Source organism: Oncorhynchus masou, chromosome 14 (genome assembly GCF_036934945.1).
Source record: "Oncorhynchus masou masou isolate Uvic2021 chromosome 14, UVic_Omas_1.1, whole genome shotgun sequence".
NCBI lineage: Eukaryota > Metazoa > Chordata > Actinopteri > Salmoniformes > Salmonidae > Oncorhynchus > Oncorhynchus masou.
Genome location: NC_088225.1, coordinates 30,209,477 through 30,235,438, shown reverse-complemented (window position 1 = coordinate 30,235,438; position 25,962 = coordinate 30,209,477). Strand labels below are relative to the sequence as shown.

The 25,962-nt window shown below is 46.5% G+C and overlaps 1 pseudogene; it reads right to left on the bottom strand.

The window, feature by feature from the left end:
* The window catches only part of LOC135554697 (brain-specific angiogenesis inhibitor 1-associated protein 2-like), a 45,028-nt pseudogene extending 41,612 nt beyond the window's left edge, over window positions 1–3,416 (bottom strand).
* Window positions 3,417–25,962: the final 22,546 nt, after the last annotated feature.

The following is a 25,962-nucleotide window of genomic DNA, read 5'->3' as shown; positions in this document are numbered from 1 at the left end:
CCAGAGTAAGAACACCAAACACTTTGGCAAAGACATGGTGCTGAATAACTGTGGTGCTGAATAACAGTGGTGCTGAATAACAGTGGTGCTGAATAACAGTGGTGCTGAATAACTGTGGTGCTGAATAACTGTGGTGCTGAATAACAGTGGTGCTGAATAACAGATGGTGCTGAATAACAGTGGTGCTGAATAACAGTGGTGCTGAATAACAGTGGTGCTGAATAACAGTGGTGCTGAATAACAGTGGTGCTGAATAACAGTGGTGCTGAATAACAGTGGTGCTGAATAACTGTGGTGCTGAATAACAGTGGTGCTGAATAACTGTGGTGCTGAATAACTGTGGTGCTGAATAACTGTGGTGCTGAATAACAGATGGTGCTGAATAACAGTGGTGCTGAATAACAGATGGTGCTGAATAACTGTGGTGCTGAATAACTGTGGTGCTGAATAACTGTGGTGCTGAATAACAGATGGTGCTGAATAACAGTGGTGCTGAATAACAGATGGTGCTGAATAACTGTGGTGCTAAATAACAGATGGTGCTGAATAACTGTGGTGCTAAATAACAGATGGTGCTGAATAACAGATGGTGCTGAATAACTGTGGTGCTGAATAACAGATGGTGCTGAATAACAGATGGTGCTGAATAACAGATGGTGCTGAATAACTGTGGTGCTGAATAACAGATGGTGCTGAATAACTGTGGTGCTAAATAACAGATGGTGCTGAATAACAGATGGTGCTGAATAACAGATGGTGCTGAATAACAGATGGTGCTGAATAACTGTGGTGCTGAATAACTGTGGTGCTGAATAACAGATGGTGCTGAATAACAGATGGTGCTGAATAACAGTGGTGCTGAATAACTGTGGTGCTGAATAACAGATGGTGCTGAATAACTGTGGTGCTGGCGGGGGACAGTAGGTGAAAGTGTAGCTGTTCAAACACAAAGTGTGTTTGTGTGTTTGGGCCGGGATGAAAATCGTTAGTATGTTGGGAAGGAAACAGAAAACAAAGCGGATTTAAAACTTCTTCAGGAAAACAGCCCGAATGTTGGAAACAAACATCATTATGTTGTCATCCAGAGTCCTGTATTTCCCCCCAAGCTACAGCACATAATATTCTACAGCATGTTTCTAAAAGGAACAAAGAGTTAAATATGCTTTATGTTTTCATCTTTGGCATGGAAAAACCATTGCAATACGGATATCGTCACAGCCCTAGTGTGTGTGTGTGTGTGTGTGTGTGTGTCTGTGTGTGTGTCTGTGTGTGTGTGTGCGTGCGCGTGTGCGTGCGCGTGTGCGTGTGCGTGTTTCAGACATTTAGTCAGATGCTCACCGTCAGGTAACGAGCATCCAGCTCAACCTTCTTCTCCAGCTCAGACAGCAGCTCGTTGTGGAAAGACTTCAGCTGCATGGACGGACAGATGGAGAGATTGAGGGGTGTAGAGAAGCACAGGGTTAACGGTGACATCACTCTCACAACAGAACAGAGGTCGGACCAGGTGTACATCCTGATCATGTGATCATATAGGAGGAACATCATATATCCGAAGCCTTAGAATAACACATACATGCTTCTAACGCTGGTTTTACAACAGCTGTTTTATCTATCCATCCGCAGGACAGAACAGCAGCTTCAGGTACGCTCAGGGGAGGGGAGTGTCTTTATTAACAGGACAGAACAGCAGCTTCAGGTACGCTCAGGGGAGGGGGCGTGTCTTTATTAACAGGACAGAACAGCAGCTTCAGGTTCAGCTGCATGGACGCTCAGGGGAGGGGGCGTGTCTTTATTAACAGGACAGAACAGCAGCATCAGGTACGCTCAGGGGAGGGGGCGTGTCTTTATTAACAGGACAGAACGGCAGCTTCAGGTACGCTCAGGGGAGGGGGCGTGTCTTTATTAACAGGACAGAACAGCAGCTTCAGGTACGTTCAGGGTGTCTTTTCTATCCATCCGCAGGACAGAACAGCAGCTGTCTTTATTAACAGGACAGAACAGCAGCTTCAGGTACGCTCAGGGGAGGGGGCGTGTCTTTATTAACAGGACAGAACAGCAGCTTCAGGTATGCTCAGGGGAGGGGGCGTGTCTTTATTAACAGGACAGAACAGCAGCTTCAGGTACGCTCAGGGGAGGGGGCGTGTCTTTATTAACAGGACAGAACAGCAGCTTCAGGTACGCTCAGGGGAGGGGGCGTGTCTTTATTAACAGGACAGAACAGCAGCTTCAGGTACGCTCAGGGGAGGGGGCGTGTCTTTATTAACAGGACAGAACGGCAGCTTCAGGTACGCTCAGGGGAGGGGGCGTGTCTTTATTGTGGCAGGGCTTGCAAACTATCACGCATTACAAAGGGAAACCCAGCCGCAAGCTGCCCGGTGACGCAAGCCTACCAGACGAGCTAAATACCTTCTATGCTCGCTTCGAGGCAAGCAACACTGAAACATGCATGAGAGCACCAGCTGTTCCAGACAACTGTATGATCACACTCGCCGTAGCCAATGTGAGTAAGACCTTGAAACAGGTTAACATTAACAGGGCCAGACGGATTACCATGATGCATACTCGGCGCATGCGCTGACCAGCTTGCAAGTGTCTTCACTGACCACCATAGTCCCTGTGCCCAAGAACACCACGGTAACTAGTCTAAATGACTATCGCCCCGTAGCACCCACATCTGTAGCCATGAACTGCTTTGAAAGACTTGTCAGGCTCACATCAACACCATCATCCCAGACACCCAGGACCCACTCTAATTTGCGTACCGCCCCAACAGATGACACAATCTCTACTTTACCCCACACTGCCCTTTCCCACCTGGACAGAAGGAACACCTACATGAGAATGCTGTTCTTAGACTACAGCTCAGCATTTAAATCAAAGTTATTTCACCTCTATTCCTACAGTACATCATCTCCTCTAGCAATCTGCTTATGAATGTGTCATAACGTCCTTATGAAGGTTCATATACCCACCATCTCCTCTTGCAATCTGCTTATGAATGTGTCATAATGTCCTTATGAAGGTTCATATACCCACCATCTCCTCTAGTAATCTGCTTATGAATGTGTCATAATGTCCTTATGAAGGTTCATATACCCACCATCTCCTCTAGCAATCTGCTTATGAATGTGTCATAACGTCCTTATGAAGGTTCATATACCCACCATCTCCTCTAGCAATCTGCTTATGAATGTGTCATAAAGTCCTTATGAAGGTTCACATACCCACCATCTCCTCTAGCAATCTGCTTATGAATGTGTCATAACGTCCTTATGAAGGTTCATATACCCACCATCTCCTCTTGCAATCTGCTTATGAATGCGTCATAAAGTCCTTATGAAGGTTCATATACCCACCATCTCCTCTAGCTGTACTTGGATCTGTCTGTGGACCTCAGCCATCTGAAACAGCACGTCCCCTAAAGAGAAACACACAGAGCAGATGTCAACAAACATCCCTCACTACAGACAGGGGAGAGAGTGGGAGGAGAGAGAGCGAGTGAGAGAGCAGGAGAGGGGAGAGAGAGAGAGAGAGAGAGCAGGAGAGGGGAGAGAGAGAGAGCAGGAGAGGGGAGAGAGAGAGAGAGCAGGAGAGGGGAGAGAGAGAGAGAGCAGGAGAGGGGAGAGAGAGAGAGAGAGAGCAGGAGAGGGGAGAGAGAGAGAGAGCAGGAGAGGGGAGAGAGAGAGAGCAGGAGAGGGGAGAGAGAGAGAGCAGGAGAGGGGAGAGAGAGAGAGCAGGAGAGGGGAGAGAGAGAGAGCAGGAGAGGGGAGAGAGAGAGCAGGAGAGGGGAGAGAGAGAGCAGGAGAGGGGAGAGAGAGCAGGAGAAGGGAGAGAGAGCAAGATAAATCCCAGTGTGCAGAGAGCCCATGCAGCAACACAACGACACAACAGACGCACTAACAGACAGAGGACAGACTGGTAGCCAGGATGGTGCATGGTGGAACACATTTAACAGATAAATAAAATACAATGACACATTAAACAAGACAGAAAGGAAAGGAGGAGGGAAGGAGATGATGCAAATAAACAAGAAGGACATCTTCTGAAGAAGTTGTAGTGAAAGAAACTTCAAAAAGTGGTACAAGCAAAAATATATATTATTCAAACTTTATATAACTGCTGTTTTATGTGAAGATCAAACATATCGGTTGGTTGATCTTTATATTGACAATATGACAAATAATAAACAAAAACCAACAGTTAATCTCCAAACGAAAGAGGAGTAAATGAGAGAGAACTAAAGAAGGAGAGGGAGAGTCATGCAGCTAGTGGAAGATTGGTCCTGGTGTTTTTAATATACCTACACGCTGACTCTTCTGATTATGCAATGCATTGTAAAGAAAAGGAACAACATATCTCGATTGAGGACAGACCTTGAGAGAAGAAATACACAGAGAGAGACAGAAATACACAGAGAAACAGAAATACGGAGAGAGAGAGAGACTGAAAGAGAGAAAAAGAGAGACATTACAAAGAGGATGGAAACAGGTTCCCATTACCAAGTCCAAGCATTAGGGGGCGCTACTAAATTTTTGGGATGAAAAATGTTCCCGTTTTAAACAAGATATTTTGTCACGAAAAGATGTTCGACTATGCATATAATTGACAGCTTTGGATAGAAAACACTCTGACGTTTCCAAAACTGCAAAGATATTGTCTGTGATTGCAACAGAACTGATGTTACAGGCGAAACCCAGATAAAAATCCAACCAGGAAGTGCCACATTTTTTAAAACTGCCTCATGCCAAGGATTCCTTATATGGCTGTGAATTAGCTACGAATGAGCTTACGTTTTCCACATATTCCCCAAGGTGTCTACAGCATTGTGACGTCTTTTTATGCATTTCCATTGAAGAATAGCCGTAAGGGACCATATATAGCAAATGGTCACATGGTGTCTCCCGCAGAAAATCTTGCGTAAAATACTGAGGTTGCCATTTTTCCAATCGCTTCTTATGAGAAACCAATTGCCCCGAAGGATATATTATCGAATATAAATGTTAAAAACACCTTGAGGATGGATCCTAAACAACGTTTGCCGTGTTTCTGTCGATATTATGGAGTTAATTTTGAAAGAAGTTTGGCGTTGTAGTGGTAGCATTTTCCGGTTGATTTCTCAGCCAAGCATGATGAACAAACGGTAGCTATTTCGTCTACAAAAATAATATTTTTGGAAAAAAGGAACATTTGCTATCTAACTGGGAGTCTCCTGAATGAAAGCATCCGAAGTTCTTCAAAGGTAAATTATTTAATTTGGTTGCTTTTCTTATTTTCGTGAAAATGTTGCCTGCTGCCAGCAGAGCCTAGCATAGCATTATGCCATGATAAACTTACACAAATGCTTGTCTAGCGTTAACTGTAACGCATATTTTGAAAATATGAGATGACAGTGTTGTTAAGTTAACAAAAGGCTAAGCTTGTGTTGGAATATATTTAATTAATTTCATTTGCGATTTTCATGAATAGGAAAAGTTTCGAGGGGTATTTATGTCCGCTGCGTTATGCTAATTTGTTTGAGGCTATGCTTTATTATTTTTATTTTACCTTTATTTAACTAGGCAAGTCAGTTAAGAACAAATTCTTATTTTCAATGACGGCCTGGGAACAGTGGGTTAACTGCCTGTTCAGGGGCAGAACAACAGATTTGTACCTTGTCAGCTCGGGGGTTTGAACTCGCAACCTTCCGGTTACTAGTCCAATGCTCTAACCACCCTTACGCTCCCGGATACGGTAGTTTCAAGAGGTTAACACCAGAGGACTATGGACTAGACTACGTTTCTACTCGAAATACACATGGGTAAAAGAGTCAGACCCAAAGTCAACTTCTGATTAAAGCAAAGCCATTTATAATGGAAATACATTTTCAAATAGCACATTTATTAAATGTGTGAAATATTTGTAAAGAACCTCTACCACAAAGTAAAAACTAGTCTTATTGCTCTGTGTTTGATGACCCTTTACTAAAGAACATTAACCTCTTTGAACTCTAGGGGCAGTATTTCATTTTTGGATAAAAAAACGTTCCCGTTTTAAACAAGATATTTTGTCACGAAAAGATGCTTGATTATGCATACAATTGACAGCTTTGGAAAGAAAACACTCTGACGTTTCCAAAACTGCAAAGATATTATCTGTGAGTGCCACAGAACTGATGCTACAGGCGAAACCAAGATGAAACTTCAAACAGGAAATGAGCAAACTTTTTGAAGCGCTGTTTTCCAATGTCTCCTTATATGGCTGTGAATGCGCAAGGAGAGAGCCCACAATTTCTGTCGTTTCCCCAAGGTGTCTGCAGCATTGTGACGTATTTGTAGGCATATCATTGGAAGATTGACCATAAGAGACCACATTTACCAGGTGTCCGCCCGGTGTCCTGTTTCTCCTACACAAAGAATTTGCTATCCAACTGAGAGTCTCCTCATTGAAAACATCTGAAGTTCTTCAAAGGTAAATTATTTTATTTGAATGCTTTTCTGGTTTTTGTGAAAATGTTTCCCGCTAAATGCTACGCTAAATGCTACGCTAGCTATCAATACTCTTATGGGGCCACAGTGTCTCCTGACCCCTCCTGTCGTCTCAGCCTCCAGTATTTATGCTGCAGTAGTTTGTGTCAGTTTGTTATATCTGGAGTACTTCTCCTGTCTTATCCGGTGTCCTGTGTGAATTTAAGTATGCTCTCTCTAATTCTCTTTCTTTCCCTCTCATGGAGGACTTGAGCCCTTGGACCATGCCTCAGGACTACCTGGCATGATGACTCCTTGCTGTCCCCAGTCCACCTGGCCGTGCTGCTGCTCCAGTTTCAACTGTTCTGCCTGCGGCAATGGAATCCTGACCTGTTCACCGGACATGCTACCTGTCCCAGATCTATTATTTGACCATGCTGGTAATTTATGAACATTTGAACATCTTGGCCATGTTCTGTTATAATCTCCACCCGGCACAGCCAGAAGAGGACTGGCCAATCCTCATATCCTGGTTCCTCTCTAGGTTTCTTCCTAGGTTTTGGCCTTTCTAGGGAGTTTTTCCGAGCCAACGTGCTTCAACACCTGCATTGCTTGCTGTTTGGGGTTTTAGGCTGGGTTTCTGTACAGCACTTTGAGATATCAGCTGATGTACAAAGGGCTTTATAAATAAATTTGATTTGATTTGAGTACTGGCTACACACACTGAAGACAGACAGATATCACAAAAACAACGGCAAACAGAGCAGCAAAGCAGAGTGGGTTGTTAAATACAGGAGGAAGATCACAGTAGAACCACAAGTCATTCTAACCCTGTAGAGGGAGATCACAGTAGAACTACAAGTCATTCTAACCCTGTAGACGGAGATCACAGTAGAACTACAAGTCATTATAACCCTGTAGAGGGAGATCACAGTAGAACTACAAGTCATTCTAACCCTGTAGACGGAGAACACAGTAGAACTAGTCATTCTAACCCTGTAGAGGGAGAACACAGTAGAACTAGTCATTCGAACCCTGTAGAGGGAGGGAGAACACAGTAGGCCTACTCGTTCTAACCCTGTAGAGGGAGAACACAGTAGAACTAGTCATTCTAACCCTGTAGAGGGAGAACACAGTAGAACTAGTCATTCTAACCCTGTAGAGGGAGAACACAGTGGAACTAGTCATTCTAACCCTGTAGAGGGAGGGAGAACACAGTAGAACTAGTCATTCTAACCCTGTAGAGGGAGGGAGAACACAGTAGAACTAGTCATTCTAACCCTGTAGAGGGAGAACACAGCAGAACTACTCATTCTAACCCTGTAGAGGGAGAACACAGTAGAACTACTCATTCTAACCCTGTAGAGGGAGAATACAGCAGAACTACTCATTCTAACCCTGTAGAGGGAGAACACAGTAGAACTACTCATTCTAACCCTGTAGAGGGAGAACACAGTAGAACTACTCATTCTAACCCTGTAGAGGGAGAACACAGTAGAACTACTCATTCTCTGAAAGTAAAAACAGTTCCATATAGTCACAGACACAGGGCATGTTTTGATTGTCTGTCCATACTCATGTGATTAGCTAAGTAACCTAGAGCCTTGATATTGTGGTTTATAAACAGAAATCTAAACTGTATTTCAGGTAGACTGATTAGATTGAACGGTGTACCAGGTAGACTGATTAGATTGAACGGTGTACCAGGTAGACTGATTAGATTGAACGGTGTACCAGGTAGACTGATTAGATTGAACGGTGTACCAGGTAGACTGATTAGATTGAACGGTGTACCAGGTAGACTGATGTTTTCTTCTTCTTTGTGTGTTTGAGAGACCATGTGCTAGACCTCCTCTAGACAGATGATGGCAGATGAAGGAGAGGAGACAAGGAGAGAGTGCCTGAGTGTGTAACACACTGGTCTGTCTGTCTGTGTCTCTCTGTCTGTTGAAGCAGAGGAAGCATTTCTAAGACTATGGAGATGTTTCCTGAGTGAGTGTTACAACACTGATCGTCTGTCGATCCAAGAAGCACAAGAGCAGGCCATAACATCCTGTCAGGCAGGCCTGCTAAGCCGATTACAGATAATGCTGATCCCCTGATCACAGCCCCCAGGGGCTTAGGGAGCCGGGCATTCTGTTGGTCGGGTCTTAGTGGCTGGATCAATTAACAAATGGGTAGCAATTGGAGGAATGGCCATACAGACACCATGACAACATTGTCACACACACACACACACACACACACACACACACACACACACACACACACACACACACACACACACACACACACACACACACACACACACACACACACACACACACACACTCCCCCGTTTCACTCGGTTTAATTTTATTCCTACAGAGTACAACCCAGGATTTCCTCAACAGGCACGTTGTTTACAGCAGAAGACCTCTAGGATGAAGGGAAAATATGTTGCGTGATGTTTTGGAATAAAGCAGGAATGAATAATACAGATGTCAAGCAGGTGGAGACACGCTGCAGGATGCTGGAGGTGTTCAGATGTCAAGCAGGTGGAGACACGCTGCAGGATGCTGGAGGTGTTCAGATGTCAAGCAGGTGGAGACAAGCTGCAGGATGCTGGAGGTGTTCAGATGTCAAGCAGGTGGAGACACGCTGCAGGATGCTGGAGGTGTTCAGATGTCAAGCAGGTGGAGACACGCTGCAGGATGCTGGAGGTGTTCAGATGTCAAGCAGGTGGAGACACGCTGGAGGTGTTCAGATGTCAAGCAGGTGGAGACAAGCTGCAGGATGCTGGAGGTGTTCAGATGTCAAGCAGGTGGAGACAAGCTGCAGGATGCTGGAGGTGTTCAGATGTCAAGCAGGTGGAGACACGCTGCAGGATGCTGGAGGTGTTCAGATGTCAAGCAGGTGGAGACACGCTGCATGATGCTGGAGGTGTTCAGATGTCAAGCAGGTGGAGACACGCTGCAGGATGCTGGAGGAGTTCAGATGTCAAGCAGGTGGAGACACGCTGCAGGATGCTGGAGGTGTTCAGATGTCAAGCAGGTGGAGACACGCTGCAGGATGCTGGAGGTGTTCAGATGTCAAGCAGGTGGAGACACGCTGCAGGATGCTGGAGGTGTTCAGATGTCAAGCAGGTGGAGACAAGCTGCAGGATGCTGGAGGTGTTCAGATGTCAAGCAGGTGGAGACACGCTGCATGATGCTGGAGGTGTTCAGATGTCAAGCAGGTGGAGACACGCTGCAGGATGCTGGAGGTGTTCAGATGTCATTCACTGGGAAAACATGAGGATGTTTCCAGCATGACACTGCAATGGAAATTATCATTGTTGCCATGACAACTTTTATCTTGTATCAAACAGAAAATCGGGCAAACAAAAAAAAAACACGTTGGCATGGTTACTGCAGAGACTACTAGACAGAATCAGATTCATGTGTCTCAAATGTCACCCTATAGTCTATAGGCCCATAGGACTCTGGTCTAAAGTAGTGCACTATATAGGGAATAGGGTGTCATTTGGGACTCACAGCCAGAGATAGAATCAATATATGACGTTATTAGGAAACTTTGTTCGACTCGGTTGTGTGCAATGATGGTGTGTGTGCGTGACAGAAACCAGCAGCCAGCAGAAACCGGAGAGGTTTGGCAGCTTCAACAAGGATGTCCGCATACCAGCTAATCACCATTCAGCTTTGTTATGACAGACGGGTTGATAGGAGAACCCCCCCCTCCCCTAATAAATACCACAGTGTTGTATCAGTGAATTACACCCCTCTCTATCCTAACACCACCCACAGCAACATGAGGAACAATAGGCCTGTGTGTGTCTCTCTCTGCAGGTGAGCTTATTTTAGTCCACACCTGCAGAGCAACAAGTGAGCACGTCTGACAGCTCCCAGATATTAACAGAGTTCAGTGGAGTAAACACAGACCCTTTCCACACCCCCTCGGTTAGTGTATGGAAGCTTTCTCATTACAACACTGATATGTGGTCATCACCATCACAGACAGAAAACACCTGAGGAGAGGAGAGCCTGAGAGGAGAGGAGAGGAGAGGAGTGCCTGAGAGGAGAGGAGAGGAGAGGAGAGGAGAGGAGAGGAGAGCCTGAGAGGAGAGGAGAGGAGAGGAGAGGAGAGGAGAGGAGAGCCTGAGAGGAGAGGAGAGGAGAGGAGTGCCTGAGAGGAGAGGAGAGGAGAGGAGAGGAGAGCCTGAGAGGAGAGCCTGAGAGGAGAGGAGAGGAGAGGAGAGGAGAGGAGAGGAGAGCCTGAGAGGAGAGGAGAGGAGAGCCTGAGAGGAGAGGAGAGCCTGAGAGGAGAGGAGAGGAGAGCCTGAGAGGAGAGGAGAGCCGAGCCTGAGAGGAGAGCCTGAGAGGAGAGGAGGGAGAGGAGAGCCTGAGAGGAGAGGAGAGCCTGAGAGGAGAGGAGAGGAGAGCCTGAGAGGAGAGGAGAGCCTGAGAGGAGAGGAGAGGAGAGCCTGAGAGGAGAGGAGAGCCTGAGAGAGAGGAGAGCCTGAGAGGAGAGGAGAGCCTGAGAGGAGAGCCTGAGAGGAGAGGAGAGCCTGAGAGGAGAGGAGAGGAGAGCCTGAGAGGAGAGGAGAGGAGAGGAGAGGAGAGCCTGAGAGGAGAGGAGAGGAGAGGAGAGGAGAGGAGAGCCTGAGAGGAGAGGAGAGGAGAGCCTGAGAGAGAGGAGAGCCTGAGAGGAGAGGAGAGGAGAGCCTGAGAGGAGAGGAGAGGAGAGCCTGAGAGGAGAGGAGAGCCTGAGAGGAGAGGAGAGGAGAGAGAGGAGAGGAGAGGAGAGGGAGAGCCTGAGAGGAGAGGAGAGGAGAGGAGAGCCTGAGAGGAGAGGAGAGGAGGAGAGCCTGAGAGGAGAGGAGAGGAGAGGAGAGGAGAGGAGAGCCTGAGAGGAGAGGAGAGCCTGAGAGGAGAGGAGAGCCTGAGAGGAGAGGAGAGGAGAGGAGAGGAGAGGAGAGCCTGAGAGGAGAGGAGAGGAGAGGAGAGCCTGAGAGGAGAGGAGGGAGAGGAGAGGAGAGCCTGAGAGGAGAGGAGAGGAGAGCCTGAGAGGAGAGGAGAGGAGAGCCTGAGAGGAGAGGAGAGCCTGAGAGGAGAGGAGAGCCTGAGAGGAGAGGAGAGCCTGAGAGGAGAGGAGAGGAGAGCCTGAGAGGAGAGGAGAGGAGAGCCTGAGAGGAGAGGAGAGCCTGAGAGGAGAGAGAGAGAGCCTGAGAGGAGAGGAGAGCCTGAGAGCCTGAGAGGAGAGGGAGAGCCTGAGAGGAGAGGAGGGAGAGGAGCCTGAGAGGAGAGGAGAGCCTGAGAGGAGAGGAGAGCCTGAGAGGAGAGGAGAGGAGAGCCTGAGAGGAGAGCCTGAGAGAGCCTGAGAGGAGAGGAGAGAGGAGAGCCTGAGAGGAGAGGAGAGGAGAGCCTGAGAGGAGAGGAGAGCCTGAGAGGAGAGGAGAGCCGAGCCTGAGAGGAGAGGAGAGCCGAGCCTGAGAGGAGAGGAGAGCCGAGCCTGAGAGGAGAGGAGAGGAGAGCCTGAGAGGAGAGGAGAGGAGAGCCTGAGGAGGAGAGGAGAGGAGAGCCTGAGAGGAGAGGAGAGGAGAGCCGAGCCTGAGAGGAGAGGAGAGCCTGAGAGGAGAGGAGAGCCTGAGAGGAGAGGAGAGCCTGAGAGGAGAGGAGAGCCTGAGAGGAGAGGAGAGCCTGAGAGGAGAGGAGAGGAGAGCCTGCCTGAGAGGAGAGGAGAGCCGAGCCTGAGAGGAGAGGAGAGCCGAGCCTGAGAGGAGAGGAGAGGAGAGCCGAGCCTGAGAGGAGAGGAGAGCCGAGGAGAGCCGAGCCTGAGAGGAGAGGAGAGCCGAGCCTGAGAGGAGAGCCGAGCCTGAGAGGAGAGGAGAGGAGAGCCTGAGAGGAGAGGAGAGGAGAGCCTGAGAGGAGAGCCGAGCCTGAGAGGAGAGGAGAGCCGAGCCTGAGAGGAGAGGAGAGCCGAGCCTGAGAGGAGAGGAGAGAGCCTGAGAGGAGAGGAGAGCCGAGCCTGAGAGGAGAGGAGAGCCGAGCCTGAGAGGAGGAGAGCCGAGCCTGAGAGGAGAGGAGAGCCGAGCCTGAGAGGAGAGGAGAGCCGAGCCTGAGAGGAGAGGAGAGCCTGAGAGGAGAGGAGAGGAGAGCCTGAGAGGAGAGCCTGAGAGGAGAGCCGAGCCTGAGAGGAGAGGAGAGCCGAGCCTGAGAGGAGAGGAGAGGAGAGCCTGAGAGGAGAGGAGAGCCGAGCCTGAGAGGAGAGGAGAGGAGAGCCTGAGAGGAGAGCCGAGCCTGAGAGGAGAGGAGAGCCGAGCCTGAGAGGAGAGGAGAGGAGAGCCTGAGAGGAGAGGAGAGCCGAGCCTGAGAGCCGAGCCTGAGAGGAGAGGAGAGCCGAGCCTGAGAGGAGAGGAGAGGAGAGCCTGAGAGGAGAGGAGAGCCGAGCCTGAGAGCCGAGCCTGAGAGGAGAGCCGAGCCTGAGAGGAGAGGAGAGGAGAGCCTGAGAGGAGAGGAGAGCCTGAGAGGAGAGGAGAGGAGAGGAGAGCCGAGCCTGAGAGGAGAGGAGAGCCTGAGAGGAGCGTAAGCTGTGAATCAATCAGTGAAGGTCAGACAGGAATCACTATAGGTTGTCACGGAAGCAGCATAATGCTAGGGTCGTTGCCATGGGAGAAGTTGAGGCAGCTGTTTCAAAAAGAAAGTGTGTGTGTTGCTATTAACAAACACTGTTAACACTGTCCTCTCCTACACCTTTTCCTTCATATGACATCAGCAATCTCTCTTCAGGTGACCCTGTCCCACAGCACACTGATGTAATCAGGGCGTGGTGTGTTAAGGTGTGTGTGTGTGTGTGTGTGTGTGTGTGTGTGTGTGTGTGTGTGTGTGTGTGTGTGTGTGTGTGTGTGTGTGTGTGTGTGTGTGTGTGTGTGTGTGTGTGTGTGTGTGCCTAACACACAGTCTATCCCTCAGGGGGAAACCGACATGAATACTGATAATGGGAGGATTAATAATGTGTGAGACAGGTAACAGCTGAATCCCCTGACAGAGACAGACAGTGTGTGCAGGTGCATGTTACAACAAACAGAGCTCATCTTTACGGTTTGAGGCGGTTTGAGCTTATTTTCCACATGATCCGTGTCTATGCACCCCTACACATTAACTCTATTTATGAACCACGTCTCCTTCCCTAGTTGTCTATGCACCCCCACACATTAACTCTCTATTTATGAACCACGTCTCCTTCCCTAGTTCTCTATGCACCCCTACACATTAACTCTATTTATGAACCACGTCTCCTTCCCTAGTTCTCTATGCACCCCTACACATTAACTATTTATGAACCACGTCTCCTTCCCTAGTTCTCTATGCACCCCACACATTAACTCTCTATTTATGAACCACGTCTCCTTCCCTAGTTCTCTATGCACCCCCACACATTAACTCTCTATTTATGAACCATGTCTCCTTCCCTAGTTCTCTATGCACCCCTACACATTAACTCTCTATTTATGAACCACGTCTCCTTCCCTAGTTCTCTATGCACCCCACACATTAACTCTCTATTTATGAACCACATCTCCTTCCCTAGTTCTCTATGCACCCCACACATTAACTCTATTTATGAACCACGTCTCCTTCCCTAGTTCTCTATGCACCCCACACATTAACTCTCTATTTATGAACCACGTCTCCTTCCCTAGTTCTCTATGCACCCCCACACATTAACTCTCTATTTATGAACCACGTCTCCTTCCCTAGTTCTCTATGCACCCCCACACATTAACTCTCTATTTATGAACCATGTCTCCTTCCCTAGTTCTCTATGCACCCCTACACATTAACTCTCTATTTATGAACCACGTCTCCTTCCCTAGTTCTCTATGCACCCCACACATTAACTCTCTATTTATGAACCACATCTCCTTCCCTAGTTCTCTATGCACCCCACACATTAACTCTATTTATGAACCACGTCTCCTTCCCTAGTTCTCTATGCACCCCACACATTAACTCTATTTATGAACCACGTCTCCTTCCCTAGTTCTCTATGCACCCCACACATTAACTCTATTTATGAACCACGTCTCCTTCCCTAGTTCTCTATGCACCCCACACATTAACTCTCTATTTATGAACCACGTCTCCTTCCCTAGTTCTCTATGCACCCCCACACATTAACTCTCTATTTATGAACCACGTCTCCTTCCCTAGTTCTCTATGCACCCCCACACATTAACTCTATTTATGAACGACGTCTCCTTCCCTAGTTCTCTATGCACCCCACACATTAACTCTATTTATGAACCACGTCTCCTTCCCTAGTTCTCTATGCACCCCACACATTAACTCTATTTATGAACCACGTCTCCTTCCCTAGTTCTCTATGCACCCCACACATTAACTCTCTATTTATGAACCACGCCTCCTTCCCTAGTTCTCTATGCACCCCACACATTAACTCTCTATTTATGAACCACGTCTCCTTCCCTAGTTCTCTATGCACCCCACACATTAACTCTATTTATGAACCACGTCTCCTTCCCTAGTTCTCTATGCACCCCACACATTAACTCTATTTATGAACCACGTCTCCTTCCCTAGTTCTCTATGCACCCCACACATTAACTCTCTATTTATGAACCACGTCTCCTTCCCTAGTTCTCTATGCACCCCCACACATTAACTCTATTTATGAACCACGTCTCCTTCCCTAGTTCTCTATGCACCCCACACATTAACTCTATTTATGAACCACGTCTCCTTCCCTAGTTCTCTATGCACCCCCACACATTAACTCTATTTATGAACCACGTCTCCTTCCCTAGTTCTCTATGCAACCCACACATTAACTCTCTATTTATGAACCACGTCTCCTTCCCTAGTTCTCTATGCACCCCACACATTAACTCTATTTATGAACCACGTCTCCTTCCCTAGTTCTCTATGCACCCCACATATTAACTCTATTTATGAACCACGTCTCCTTCCCTAGTTCTCTATGCACCCCACACATTAACTCTATTTATGAACCACGTCTCCTTCCCTAGTTCTCTATGCACCCCACACATTAACTCTATTTATGAACCACGTCTCCTTCCCTAGTTCTCTATGCACCCCACACATTAACTCTATTTATGAACCACGTCTCCTTCCCTAGTTCTCTATTCAGCCCACCCATCTCTTTCTATCCAACTGTCTTCTTAAAACTCTTCTCCCAGTGACCTCAGCCTCTGTGGAGGGAGCTTATTGATCAACGCACTACATAACCAAAAGTATGTGGCCACCTGCTCGTCGAACATCTCATTCCAAAATCATGGGGATTAATATGGAGTTTGTCCCTTATGTGCTGCTAAAACAGACTACACTCTTCTGGGAAGACTTTCCACTAGATGTTGGAACATTGCTGTGGGGACTTGCTTCAATTCAGCCACAAGAGCATTCGTGAGTTCGGGCACTGATGTTGGGTGACTAGGCCTGGCTCGCAGTCGGCGTTCCAATTCATCCCAAAGGTGTTCGATAATAACAACACTTACAGTTGACCGGGGAACCCCGAGTAGGGCAGAAATTTGACGAACTGACTTGTTGGAAAGGTGGCATCCTATGACGGTGCCAGGTTGAAAGTCACTGAGCTCTTCAGTAAGGCCATTCTACTGCTAATGTTTGTCTATGGAGATTGCATGGGTGGGCGCAACATTTACACCTGTCAACAACGGGTGTGGCTGAAATAGCCGAATCCACTCATTTGAATGACTGTCCACATACTTTTGTCTATATAGTGTATGTCTGTGTGTGAGGCATGATAGCACAGTGCTAAAAGTGTCAGAGCCTGGTGGCTGTGTAGTTCTCTCTCTGTGTGTGTGTGTTTGTCAGAGCCTGGTGGCTGTGTAGTTCTCTGTGTGTGTGTGTGTGTGTGTGTGTGTGTGTGTGTGTGTGTGTGTGTGTGTGTTTCAGAGCCTGGTGGCTGTGTAGTTCTGTGTGTTTGTTTGTCAGAGCCTGGTGGCTGTGTAGTTCTGTGTGTTTGTTTGTCAGAGCCTGGTGGCTGTGTAGTTCTCTGTGTGTTTGTTTGTCAGAGCCTGGTGGCTGTATAGTTCTCTGTGTGTGTGTTTGTCAGAGCCTGGTGGCTGTGTAGTTCTCTGTGTGTGTTTGTCAGAGCCTGGTGGCTGTATAGTTCTCTGTGTGTGTGTTTGTCAGAGCCTGGTGGCTGTGTAGTTCTCTGTGTGTGTTTGTCAGAGTCTGTGTAGTCCCAGGCCACGGCTGCTCCCTACAGCCTACTGACCCAGTAACTTGTTCTACCATGACGTCATCACCCCTGCATGTAGGACAACAGCAGAGACAGTAGGGTCTGTACAGGAGGGCATTTAGATAGACATTTATACAGAGACAGTAGGGTCTGTTCAGGAGGGCATTTAGATAGACATTTATACAGAGACAGTAGGGTCTGTTCAGGAGGGCATTTAGATAGACATTTATACAGAGACAGTAGGGTCTGTACAGGAGGGCGTTTAGATAGACATTTATACAGAGACAGTAGGGTCTGTACAGGAGGGCGTTTAGATAGACATTTATACAGAGACAGTAGGGTCTGTTCAGGAGGGCGTTTAGATAGACATTTATACAGAGACAGTAGGGTCTGTTCAGGAGGGCATTTAGATAGACATTTATACAGAGACAGTAGGGTCTGTACAGGAGGGCATTTAGATAGACATTTATACAGAGACAGTAGGGTCTGTTCAGGAGGGCATTTAGATAGACATTTATACAGAGACAGTAGCGTCTGTTCAGGAGGGCATTTAGATAGACATTTATACAGAGACAGTAGGGTCTGTACAGGAGGGTACAGCGTTACAGAACTTTCATATTGTATACATTTATACGGAGACTGATGGACTGATGGACTGAGGGACATATAGACTGATGGACATATAGACTGAGGGACATATAGACTGAGGGACATATAGACTGAGGGACAAATAGACAGGGTTTGGACTGATGGACTGAGGGACATATAGACTGAGGGACATATAGACTGAGGGACATATAGACTGAGGGACATATAGACTGATGGACAGATGGACTGAGGGACATATAGACTGATGGACAGATGGACTGAGGGACATATAGACTGATGGACTGAGGGACATATAGACTGATGGACTGATGGACTGAGGGACATATAGACTGAGGGACATATAGACTGAGGGACATATAGACTGAGGGACATATAGACTGAGGGACATATAGACTGAGGGACATATAGACTGAGGGACATATAGACTGAGGGACATATAGACTGAGGGACATATAGACTGAGGGACATATAGACTGAGGGACATATAGACTGAGGGACATATAGACTGAGGGACATATAGACAGGGTTTGGACTGATGGACTGAGGGACATATAGACTGAGGGACATATAGACTGAGGGACATATAGACTGATGGACAGATGGACTGAGGGACATATAGACTGATGGACAGATGGACTGAGGGACATATAGACTGATGGACTGAGGGACATATAGACTGATGGACTGATGGACTGATGGACTGAGGGACATATAGACTGAGGGACATATAGACTGAGGGACATATAGACTGATGGACTGAGGGACATATAGACTGATGGACTGATGGACTGAGGGACATATAGACTGATGGACTGATGGACTGAGGGACATATAGACTGATGGACTGATGGACTGAGGGACATATAGACTGATGGACTGATGGACTGAGGGACATATAGACTGAGGGACTGATGGACTGAGGGACATATAGACTGATGGACTGATGGACTGAGGGACATATAGACTGAGGGACATATAGACTGATGGACTGAGGGACATATAGACTGATGGACTGAGGGACATATAGACTGAGGGACTGATGGACTGAGGGACATATAGACTGAGGGACTGAGGGACATATAGACTGATGGACTGATGGACTGAGGGACATATAGACTGAGGGACATATAGACAGGGTTTGGAGTGTGCAGTCTGAAGTACATTTCAGAGAGTCTGAAGGATGTCAGTGTGGAGTATTGTGGTGTACGGAGTATTGGGGTTTATGGAGTAGAGTATTGCAGTGTACGGAGTAGAGTATTGCAGTGTACGGAGTAGAGTATTGCAGTGTACCGAGTATTGCAGTGTGCAGAGTATTGCAGTGTGCGGAGAGACATACAGATACATTGCAGTGATGTTGATTGTGACAGAAAACACTGTGTGCGCAGGAGTGTCTGTCTGTGGGGGTCTGTCAATGAAACCTGCTATGGGTACTGATACGCAGAGGTGTGACAGTGGAGTGGAGCTGTAATAATGTACACTGGTAATAATAGTGGTTTTGAGAGGGGATGTCTGGAGAGAAAAGTAGCAATGCTGAAATTTAAATGAGAAACAGAGATTTCAATGTAAAGAGAGAGGACAGAGGAGAGGAGTGAAAGGAGAGTAGAGTAGAAAGAGAGGAGGAGATAAGAGAGTAGAAAGAGAGGAGGAGAGAGGAGAGTAGAAAGAGAGGAGAGGAGAGTAGAAAGAGAGGAGAGTAGAAAGAGAGGAGAGAGGAGAGTAGAAAGAGGAGAGAGGAGGAGAGAGGAGAGTAGAAAGAGAGAGGAGGAGAGAGGAGAGAAGAAAGAGAGGAGAGTAGAAAGAGAGGAGAGTAGAAAGAGAGGAGAGTAGAAAGAGAGGAGAGTAGAAAGAGAGGAGAGAGGAGAGTAGAAAGAGAGGAGAGTAGAAAGAGAGGAGAGGAGGAGGAGAGGAGAGAGGAGAGGAGAGTTGAGTAGAAAGAGAGGAGGAGAGAGGAGAGAGAGGAGAGTATAAAGGGAGGAGAGAGAGGAGAGAAGCGAGAGGAGAGTAGAAAGAGAGGAGGGGAGTAGAAAGAGAGGATGGAGGAGGAGAGAGAAGCGAGAGGAGAGTAGAAATAGAGGAGAGAGAGGAGAGTAGAGAGAGGAGAGTAGAGAGAGAGGAGAGCAGAAACAGAGGAGAGCAGAAAGAGAGGAGAGCAGAAAGAGAGGAGAGCAGAAAGAGAGGAGAGCAGAAAGAGAGGAGAGCAGAAAGAGAGGAGAGCAGAAAGAGAGGAGAGGAGATTTTGGAGAGTAGAGAGAGAGCGTGGAGAGTTCGAGGAGAGAGAAAAAGATTGAGAGAAAAAGGGAAAGAGGGATAGAAAGACAGACAGACCCAGTCAAACTCAATAGCGTGACAGAGATAAATGGAGATAGTAACCTTAGTGCAAAGCTGGAGGAGAACGACACAACAAAAGACTTGAGAATTGTCTCTATGAAATGACCTCCAGCAACATTTCCAACTCAGTCAGCTGAGGAGCAGAGTCATCTGTTGTCCAGGAGGTTCATACTTCTCTGCTTCAGACTACAGAGCCAATGGAAACGTGATCATGAATCTACCTGTTGAGGTATGGGGATTCAGCTGAGGAGCAGAGTCAGCTGTTGTCCAGGAGGTTCATACTTCTCTGCTTCAGACTACAGAGCCAATGGAAACAGCAGAGGGAAGAGGATACTGCTCATCATGACGAGATGGAGAGAGTAAAGAGAGCGAAATATCCCTCTCGCGTGACCAAACTCCAGTCTGAAGACAATGGAAATCAGACAGCCTGTAATTTCCCCAGCAACCTCTACCACAGTAATCACAGCTGTATCAGGGAGCAGGGGAGAGGAGTGATTCACCACACAACTCACCCTCTACCACAGTAATCACAGCTGTATCAGGGAGCAGGGGAGAGGAGTGATTCACCACACAACTCACCCTCTACCACAGTAATCACAGCTGTATCAGGGAGCAGGGGAGAGGAGTGATTCACCACACAACTCACCCTCTACCACAGTAATCACAGCTGTATCAGGGAGCAGGGAGAGGAGTGATTCACCACACAACTCACCCTCTACCACAGTAATCACAGCTATATCAGGGAGCAGGGGAGAGGAGTGATTCACCACACAACTCACCCTCTACCACAGTAATCACAGCTGTATCAGGGAGCAGGGGAGAGGAGTGATTCACCACACAACTCACCCTCTACCACAGTAATCACAGCTGTATCAGGGAGCAGGGGAGAGGAGTGATTCACCACACAACTCACCCTCTACCACAGTAATCACAGCTGTATCAGGGAGCAGGGGAGAGGAGTGATTCACCACACAACTCACCCTCTACCACAGTAATCACAGCTATATCAGGGAGCAGGGGAGAGGAGTGATTCACCACACAACTCACCCTCTACCACAGTAATCACAGCTGTATCAGGGAGCAGGGGAGAGGAGTGATTCACCACACAACTCACCCTCTACCACAGTAATCACAGCTGTATCAGGGAGCAGGGGAGAGGAGTGATTCACCACACAACTCACCCTCTACCACAGTAATCACAGCTGTATCAGGGAGCAGGGGAGAGGAGTGATTCACCACACAACTCACCCTCTACCACAGTAATCACAGCTGTATCAGGGAGCAGGGGAGAGGAGTGATTCACCACACAACTCACCCTCTACCACAGTAATCACAGCTGTATCAGGGAGCAGGGGAGAGGAGTGATTCACCACACAACTCACCCTCTACCACAGTAATCACAGCTGTATCAGGGAGCAGGGGAGAGGAGTGATTCACCACACAACTCACCCTCTACCACAGTAATCACAGCTGTATCAGGGAGCAGGGGAGAGGAGTGATTCACCACACAACTCACCCTCTACCACAGTAATCACAGCTATATCAGGGAGCAGGGGAGAGGAGTGATTCACCACACAACTCACCCTCTACCACAGTAATCACAGCTGTATCAGGGAGCAGGGGAGAGGAGTGATTCACCACACAACTCACCCTCTACCACAGTAATCACAGCTGTATCAGGGAGCAGGGGAGAGGAGTGATTCACCACACAACTCACCCTCTACCACAGTAATCACAGCTGTATCAGGGAGCAGGGGAGAGGAGTGATTCACCACACAACTCACCCTCTACCACAGTAATCACAGCTGTATCAGGGAGCAGGGGAGAGGAGTGATTCACCACACAACTCACCCTCTACCACAGTAATCACAGCTGTATCAGGGAGCAGGGGAGAGGAGTGATTCACCACACAACTCACCCTCTACCACAGTAATCACAGCTGTATCAGGGAGCAGGGGAGAGGAGTGATTCACCACACAACTCACCCTCTACCACAGTAATCACAGCTGTATCAGGGAGCAGGGGAGAGGAGTGATTCACCACACAACTCACCCTCTACCACAGTAATCACAGCTGTATCAGGGAGCAGGGGAGAGGAGTGATTCACCACACAACTCACCCTCTACCACAGTAATCACAGCTGTATCAGGGAGCAGGGGAGAGGAGTGATTCACCACACAACTCACCCTCTACCACAGTAATCACAGCTGTATCAGGGAGCAGGGGAGAGGAGTGATTCACCACACAACTCACCCTCTACCACAGTAATCACAGCTGTATCAGGGAGCAGGGGAGAGGAGTGATTCACCACACAACTCACCCTCTACCACAGTAATCACAGCTGTATCAGGGAGCAGGGGAGAGGAGTGATTCACCACACAACTCACCCTCTACCACAGTAATCACAGCTGTATCAGGGAGCAGGGGAGAGGAGTGATTCACCACACAACTCACCCTCTACCACAGTAATCACAGCTGTATCAGGGAGCAGGGGAGAGGAGTGATTCACCACACAACTCACCCTCGCCGCACTACTGACCATATACACACACCTTACACACGCTAATTAATAAACACGTCCACCCTCCTAAAAGAGAGGGCAAAAGCTTTGCTTGCTTTATTGAATTTAAAAAAGCATTCCATTCAGCACGAAGGTCTATTGTTCAAAATTCTCCAAAGTGGGCTTGGTGGTAAAGGTTTATGACTTAATAAAATATATGCACACAGAAAATCACAACCCAAAAGAACATCATTATTTCCGTGAGGTGTGAGACAAGGCTGCAGTTTGAGTCCAAACCTTTTCACCATTTTCATCAATGAATTAGCAGACATGTTGTACCATTCTGCAGCCCCAGGACACTATTTGGCACAGAGGTAAATCACCTGCTATATACTGATGATCTGGAGCTTCCATCACCAACCACTCTGTCAGAGATACAAAGCATCCTCACCAAGTACAGGCTGAGTGACCACCAACTGGCCTTAGAAACCGGCAGACATAAAAAGACATGGCTACCCAAACAGGAGCGTGTATGTGGTCACCTCACACCAAGGGAGGTAGAGACCGAGATGTACTTTCGAAAACTACAGTGAGAAATATTCCTCACCAAGATATTCATTATTCTCAGAAAATACGAAACATATTCCACATGTTATCTTACTACTCCCAGAGGAAAAACAAAGATAATGTGTGACGGAGCAACAGCCCTGCCACAGCCTGAGAGACACTGAATAATAACATCTGCATAGGAAGCAGCAAAACTCTACTATTATTACTACAAATAGTGGGACAAGTAGTAGGTGTGATGATGATAATGGTGGTGATAAGGCAGTAGTACTGCTGATGATAATCGTGGTGGTAGTAATGATGATGATGATAATGTTGATGGTATGGTAGTAGTAATTATGATGATGATGATAATGGTGGTGGTGTGTCAGTAGCAATGATGATGATAATGTTGGTGGTATGGCAGTAGTAATGATGATGATAATGTTGATGGTATGGTAGTAGTAATGATGATGATAATGTTGGTGGTATGGTAGTAGCAATGACGATGATAATGTTGGTGGTACGGCAGTAGTAATGATGATGATAATGTTGGTGGTATGGCAGTAGTAATGATGATGATAATGTTGGTGGTATGGCAGTAGTAATGATGATGATAATGTTGGTGGTATGGTAGTAGTAATGATGATAATGTTGGTGGTATGGTAGTAGTAATGATGATGATAATGTTGGTGGTATGGCAGTAGCAATGATGATGATAATGTTGGTGGTATGGCAGTAGCAATGATGATGATAATGTTGGTGGTATGGCAGTAGTAATGATGATGATAATGTTGGTGGTATGGTAGTAGTAATGATGATGATAATGTTGATGGTATGGTAGTAGCAATGATGATGATAATGGTGGTATGGCAGTAGTAATGATGATGATAATGTTGGTGGTATGGTAGTAGTAATGATGATGATAATGTTGGTGGTATGGCAGTAGCAATGATGATGATAATGTTGGTGGTATGGCAGTAGTAATGATGATGATAAAATTGAAGGTATGGTAGTAGCAATGATGATGATAATGTTGGTGGTATGGCAGTAGTAATGATGTTGATAATGTTGATGGCATGGTAGTAGTAATGATCATGATGATGATGATAATGGTGGTGGTATGGCAGTAGTAATGATGATGATAATGGTGGTGGTAGGGCAGTAGTAATGATGATGATAATGGCGGTGGTACGGTAATAGCAATGATGATTATGGTATGGCAGTAGTAATGATGATGATAATGTTGGTGGTAGGGCAGTAGTAATGATGATGATAATGGCGGTGGTATGGCAGTAGTAATGATGACGATAATGGTGGTGGTATGGTAATAGTAATGATGACGATAATGGTGGTGGTATGGCAGTAGTAATGATGATGATAATGGTGGTGGTATGGCAGTAGTAATGATGATGATAATGTTATGGTAGTAGTAATGATGCAGTACTGATGTACAAGCATTTCACTACACTCACATTAACATCTGCTAACCATGTGTATGTGACAAATAAAATTTGATTTGATGTAATTGTGATGACAGTTGGTGGTAATGGTAGTAGTAGTAATGATGGTGGTAGTTGCAGTACTGATGTAATTGTGATGACAGTTGGTAGTAGTAGTAGTAGTAGTAGTAGTAGTAGTAGTAGTAATGAAGGTGGTAGTTGCAGTACTGAGGTAATTGTGATGACAGTTGGTGGTAATGGTAGTAGTAGTAGTAGTAGTAGTAGTAATGAATGGTGGTAGTTGCAGTACTGATGTAATTGTGATGACAGTTGGTGGTAATGGTAGTAGTAGTAGTAGTAATGATGGTGGTAGTTCCAGTACTGATGTAATTGTGATGACAGTTGGTGGTAATGGTAGTAGTAGTAATGATGGTGGTAGTTGCAGTACTGACGTAATTGTGATGACAGTTGGTGGTAATGGTAGTAGTAGTAGTAGTAGTAGTAGTAGTAGTAATGAAGGTGGTAGTTGCAGTACTGATGTAATTGTGATGACAGTTGGTGGTAATGGTAGTAGTAGTAATGAAGGTGGTAGTTGCAGTACTGATGTAATTGTGATGACTGTTGGTGGTAGTAGTAGTAGTAATGAAGGTGGTAGTTGCAGTACTGATGTAATTGTGATGACAGTTGGTGGTAATGGTAGTAGTAGTAATGAAGGTGGTAGTTGCAGTACTGATGTAATTGTGATGACAGTTGGTGGTAATGGTAGTAGTAGTAATGATGGTGGTAGTTGCAGTACTGATGTAATTGTGATGACAGTTGGTGGTAATGGTAGTAGTAGTAGTAGTAGTAGTAGTAGTAATGATGGTGGTAGTTGCAGTACTGAGGTAATTGTGATGACAGTTGGTGGTAATGGTAGTAGTAGTAGTAGTAGTAGTAGTAGTAGTAGTAGTAGTAGTAGTAGTAGTAGTAATGATGGTGGTAGTTGCAGTACTGATGTAATTGTGATGACAGTTGGTGGTAATGGTAGTAGTAGTAATGAAGGTGGTAGTTGCAGTACTGATGTAATTGTGATGACTGTTGGTGGTAATAGTAGTAGTAGTAATGTTGGTGGTAGTAGTAGTAGTAATGAAGGTGGTAGTTGCAGTACTGATGTAATTGTGATGACAGTTGGTGGTAATGGTAGTAGTAGTAATGATGGTGGTAGTTGCAGTACTGATGTAATTGTGATGACAGTTGATGGTAGTAGTAGTAGTAGTAGTAGTAGTAGTAGTAGTAGTAGTAGTAGTAATGATGGTGGTAGTTGCAGTACTGAGGTAATTGTGATGACAGTTGGTGGTAATGGTAGTAGTAGTAGTAGTAGTAATGAATGGTGGTAGTTGCAGTACTGATGTAATTGTGATGACAGTTGGTGGTAATGGTAGTAGTAGTAGTAGTAATGATGGTGGTAGTTCCAGTACTGATGTAATTGTGATGACAGTTGGTGGTAATGGTAGTAGTAGTAATGATGGTGGTAGTTGCAGTACTGACGTAATTGTGATGACAGTTGGTGGTAATGGTAGTAGTAGTAGTAGTAGTAGTAGTAGTAGTAGTAGTAATGAAGGTGGTAGTTGCAGTACTGATGTAATTGTGATGACAGTTGGTGGTAATGGTAGTAGTAGTAATGAAGGTGGTAGTTGCAGTACTGATGTAATTGTGATGACTGTTGGTGGTAGTAGTAGTAGTAGTAATGAAGGTGGTAGTTGCAGTACTGATGTAATTGTGATGACAGTTGGTGGTAATGGTAGTAGTAGTAATGAAGGTGGTAGTTGCAGTACTGATGTAATTGTGATGACAGTTGGTGGTAATGGTAGTAGTAGTAATGAAGGTGGTAGTT